Consider the following 6,000-nt stretch of genomic DNA (forward strand, 5'->3'; position numbering starts at 1 on the left):
TCCGTGTGTGTGGTGCCATTCCTGGGCAGGCTGCACTTTCTTTCACGCGGGGTGGCTCTCCTTATGGGGAGCACTCCTTGCGCGTGGGGCTCCTCTATGTGGGGGACACCCCTGCGTGGCAGGGCACTCCTTGCGCGCATCAGCACTGCGCATGGCCAGCTCCACACGGGTCAAGGAGGCCCGGGGTTTGAACCGCGGACCTCCCGTGTGGTAGACGGACGCCCTAACCACTGGGCCAAGTCTACTTCCCCAGAATTACTCTTGATTATTATAAAAGTAAACCTTTGTCAATAGTCGTAAAGAAATGTGTGAGGAAGAAGGAAACATTTACCTGTTACTCCAATTCCTGGATATCCACTAACCCTTTATACTTTTCTTTTCAAACTTTAAAAAATGCACATATGTGTATTTATGGATGCTTACCTATACACATATTTTTAAAAAATAGAATAATGTGAAGCATGCTTGAATTAGTTTCCTAGGGCTGCCGTAATAAATTCCCATAAACTAGGTGGTTTAAAACAACAGAAACTTAATTCTTTCACAGCTCTGGAGGCCAGAAGTGTGTACTCAAGAGGCCACGCTCCCTCTGACAGTTCTAAGGCAGAACCTGTTTCATGCCCTCCCTCCTTGCTTCTGGTGGCTGTAGGCAATCCTTGGCGTCCTTTGGCTTGGAGACGCAGCATTCCAATCTCTGCTTCTGTCTTCACAAGTTCTGTGTCTGTGCCCAAATTACTCTTTTCTTATAAGGACACCAGTCATATTGGATTAGGGCCCACTGTAATCCAGTATGACCTCATCTGAACTAATTATATCTGTATCTGGAAAGAGCCTATGTCCAAACAAGGTCACATTCACAGGTACTGTGCGAATTAGGACTTCAATATGTCTTTTTCGGGTACACAATTCAATAGTTGACAATGTTTTATAAACTACATTTTTCCATTTAACAATTTATCACAGACATCTTTCCTTGTCAATAAATGTAAATCTATGAATAATTTTTAAGTTCTGCAAGGTGTTCGCTTTCATGGATATACCACCTTTTCTCAAAACAATCAACTATTGATGGATGTTGAGGAGTTCCAACTTTTTTTCATCTCTCTTTTTTTAAGGAGGTACCTGGCACCTCCTACATGAGAAGCAGGTGCTCAAACACTGAGCTATACCTGCTTCCACCCAACTTTTTTTCCCATTTAAACAATAGTTTAATGAACATCCTGGCATGTGCATTTTAGGACATTTATTAAGTATTTTCTTAGGCCATAGTGCTAAAGAAAGATACTGTACATCTTTAGTTTTTATATTTTTGCCAAATTGCCTTCCAAAAAGTGTCAATTAATGCTCCTGTAAGCAGTGTACAAGTGTGTTGATTTTCCTAACCCTCTCAGACACTGTTATAAATAATCTAGAAGGGAAAAAAGTCTCAATATTTTAATTTGCATTGCTTTATTACTCAGTGAAGTCCAACCTCTCTTTATATTTCTTCTAGTGTGTAGTGTTTTTCATGCCCTTTGCCCATCTTTCTATTGTGATATTTATTATTTATCTTAGAACTTTGTAAGAGATATTTACATAGTGTCCCCCTTTTCTTGAATTACTCATCTTTTTTTTCTTTTGCTGCTTTATTGATATGTGTTTTATTTTTATTTTTTAAATATATTTTAAATTTATTTTTAAAAGATACATAGATCACACAAAATGTTACATTAAAAAATATATAGGGGATTCCCATATGGTCCACTCCCCACATCTCCCACTTTTCCCACATCAACAACTTCTTTCATTAGTGTGGTATATTCATTGCAATTGATGAACACATTTTGGAGTACTGGCACACAGAATGGATTATAGTTCACATTGTAGTTTACACTCTCTCCCTGTCCATTCAGTAGATTATGGCAGGATATATAATGTCCTGCATCTGTTCCTGCAATGTCATTCAGGGCAAATCCAAGTCCCCAAAATGCCCCCTTATTATAATTCTTTTTCTCTCTCCCTGCCTTTAGCAACTCCAGTGACCACTGTCTCCACATCAATGATATAATTTCTTCCATTGCTAGAATCACAATAAGTCTATAGTAGAATATATTTTATTCCCCAATCCTAAGGACTGTGGGATGGTGATGCCCACTCTACCTCTTAATTGAGAAGGGGCTTCAATCCCACATGGCTGGTGGATGGTACTCTCCTGCTTGCAGTTGTCAACTCTCTCGGTTCCTTTGTGTGGTGGTTGTCCATCCTCACCTCCTTGTTAGCTGTCCTGGGTGAGTCCAACGAACTGGAATATAGGTGTTGCAACTCTGCTGACACTCAGGGCCCAGCTGGCACATGGACAGTCCAGAGATTCAAGTCTCCTGGACTGGGAAGTAGATGTGGCTCAACTGATAGATCGTCTGCCTACCATATGTAGGGTCCAGGGTTCTATACCCAGGGCCTCCTGACCCATGTGGTGAGCTGGGCCATGCACAGTGCTGCCACATGGAGGAGCGCTGTGCTATGCAGGGGTGCCCCCCCGTAGGGGAGCCCCACGTGCAACGAGTGTACCCCTAAAGGAGAGCCGCCCCACATGAAAAAAGCACAGCCTACCCATGAGTGACGCCGCACACATGGATTGCTGTCACAGCAAGATGATGCAACAAAAAAGAGATACAGTTTCCCAGTGCCACCTGATAATACAAGCAGACACAGAAAAACACACAGCAAATGGACACATAGCAGACAATGGGGGAGAGGAGAGATAAAATAAAATCTTAAAAAAAAAAAAATCTCCTGGACATATACCCACCAACCTCAGTGCCAACCACAGGTTCAATAAAAGGGACAGAAGTGGCATGTGTAGAGAAGTCACATCTGAGTCCATCTCTGTCACACAGGAGCACAAACTCCAAAGTAGGGCCCACATGGCAAGGGACCAAACTCCTGTGCCATTTGCCATGCCCATAGGACCTGGGTGTCTCCATAGCCCTCAGGAGCCCCACTATTTGGGGTAGTATCTACTTTGGCTGTCTGAAATCCTGCTGAGATGTGCATAAGCACCACCCCTCTGATGACCTCTTGACTCATTTTGAAGTCTCTTAACCATATAAACTCATTTGTCTTTACCATTTTCCTCCTTTTATTCAAGGTCTTTTTCCAGTTGCATCACCAGCCCGTGCTTGATAGTCATTCCTTGGTGCCAGGGAGACTCATCCCTGGGAGTCATGTTCCATGCTGGGGGAAAGGTAGTGCATTTATATGCTGGGTTTGGCTTAGAGAGAGGGCACATTTGCGCAACATGGAGGCGCTCAGAAGGTAACTCTTAGGCACCCTGCAACACTAAGCCAAGTTGAAATTTCAAGTGCAAAAGTCTCATAAGCATAGTCATCAGTATCAAAGGCCCATCCATGGACCATCCTTCTTCACTGGTCATTGCCCTTGCACTTGGGGGATTGTTGCTGTACCATTCGGGAATGTGGCAGAGCTCCCCAGGATGAGAATCCAGCACACCCTCAGTTGTTGCATGAATCTCTACCCACTGTGGCAAAACCCAACGAACATCTAAACATATCTGTATACCCTATATACATGCCCAGGTGAACTTCCTCCTATGCATCCCCATTCAATGACCCCCCCCAAACCAATGTGCCTCCCCAGCCATAGTTGAACCCTTCTTTGATCCAAAACTTCTTAAAAAATGAAGCCAAATTCAAAATTCGGTTAATAGGAAAATGAGATAGTAATGATAGGTTTAAACATAAGAAATAAAATACATAATAATTTAGAAAAACTAAAATAAAGTAAAAAAAAATTGGGGTGTTAAAAAAATGAAAAATATTAAAAAAATTTTTTTATGTTTTGCCTTTCATCACTGTAATAACTGTTGTCCTGTATGAACAGTGACAATTTTCTTCCATTTCTTCCTCAGTGTCTTACTTTTTAAAATTATGTCTTCAAAGAAGTTTTAGGTCACAGTAAAGTCACTTACAGAATATAGGGGGCTCTCATATACCCAATATCCTCCTCCTTTGAGATATATTTTATATATCACAAATTCCACCCATTTAAAGTATACAGTTCCATGGTTCTTAATCTATTCACAGAGTTGTACAATCATCATCACAATCTAATTTTAGAACATTTAAAATATGCCAAAAAGAAGCCCCACATCTATTAGCAGTCATCCCCACCCCCTCTTTCCCCCAGCCTCTGTTAACCACTAATCTGTTTTCTGTCTCTATGGATTTACCTATTCTGGACATTTCACATAAATGGAATCATACAATATGTGGTCTTTTGTCATTGGCTTCTACTTAGCATAATGTTTTCAACGTTCATTCATGTTATACCTTGTATCAGTATTTTATTCCTTATTATGACCAAATAATATTCCATTATATGGATACTCACATTTTGCTTCTCCAACCATCAGCTGATGGGTTGTTTCCACATTGTGGCTATTATGAATAATGCTGCTATGTACATTCAGGCACAGTTTTTCATTGGGCATATGTTTTCATTTCTCTTGGGCATATATCTAGGAGTGGAATTGTTGGGTCATGTGATAATTCTATGTTTAGCATTTTGAGAAATGGCCAAACTGTTTTCCAAAGTGGATGCACAAATTTTACATTCCTTCCAGCAGTGTATGAGGGTTGCAATTTCTCTACATCCTTACCAACTTTTATTATTGTCTATCTTTTAAATTTTAACCATCCTAGAGGGTGCGAAGTGATATATGATGCTAATGATATCAAGCATCTTTTCATGTGCTTATTGGTCATTTATATATCTTCTGTGATATATAGTGTCCTTTAGTTTATCATATGTATTGCATGTTTTTGTTTTTGTTTTTTTTACTTTGACTTTTAACTTTGTTTTGGTATTTTTTTCTGCGCTAAATTTAAACTTTTACCAAGTCAAAGGTTTCAGTCTTTCCCTTTGTGAGTTCCTTCTTGGTGTCATACGCAAAGAAAATTAGTTTTTATTTCACAATGGTATGAATACTGTAATAAACACCATCAAGAACAACAAATTTAGGTGCTATTTACTAAACACTGATTTAGTACCAGGCACTTTGCTCACTTATCCCATTTGGTTCTCATAGCAGCCCTGAGATATAATTATTATTCCTACTTTACAAATAAAGAAACTGAGGCTCAGTGATGTAACTTGATCAAAGCTGCAGAAATAGGCAGTAGGAGTGGAATTTAGTCAAGAATTTGCATGTTGACGATGGAACTCAGTGAAAATAGCCTGTGCTGTGCACTCAGGCAGATTTACCTTTTTTTTTTTTTTTAAGATTTATTTACTTCATTTTTTATTTGTCCCCCCTCCTCCAGATGGTTCTCTCATCCATTTCTCATAGTTTGCTTGCTTTCTCCAGGAGGCATCAGAAACTGAACTCGGGACCTCCCACATGGAGGTGAACGACCAACAGCCTGAGCAACATCTGCTCTCTGCATGCTGTAGCATCTGCTGGCTTGTGGCATCTGCTTGTTTAGGTGTTTGCTCATTGCAGTGGGTGCAGCATCTAGCTCACTGCAGCAGGTGCAGGTGTCTCCTCGTCTTCTTTAGGAGGTACCGGGACCCAAACCCAGGACCTCCCATGTGGTAGGCAGGCACTCAACTGGCTGAGCCATATCCACTTCTAGACTTAGCCAGTTTTAAACCCTGACTTTCTTGTGTTATTTTACTGAAATCACTGTGCGTCTCTGAATCTCAATGTCCTCCTTTATAGAATGAATGTGACAACAGCAGTCTTCCTGGGGTGTTGAGGATTTAATGAGAAAGTGGTATAAAGGACCTTTGGCCCCACACCTCTTTGCTTGGGCATTCCCAATTCTAGAATCCTAGTTCCTCTTTCTCCCCATAGGACTGGTGGGTTGAGGACCAAGGACAGAGCTGCCCAAAGGACCATAATTCTACCTTGTCAGAGATCTGAGTTAAGAAACATCAGATTAAAAGGGAAGAACATGCCACATCAGTGCAAGGTGTTAATAATAAGGCAGTATATGGGAG

This window comes from Dasypus novemcinctus, chromosome 4 (genome assembly GCF_030445035.2).
Source record: "Dasypus novemcinctus isolate mDasNov1 chromosome 4, mDasNov1.1.hap2, whole genome shotgun sequence".
Lineage (NCBI taxonomy): Eukaryota > Metazoa > Chordata > Mammalia > Cingulata > Dasypodidae > Dasypus > Dasypus novemcinctus.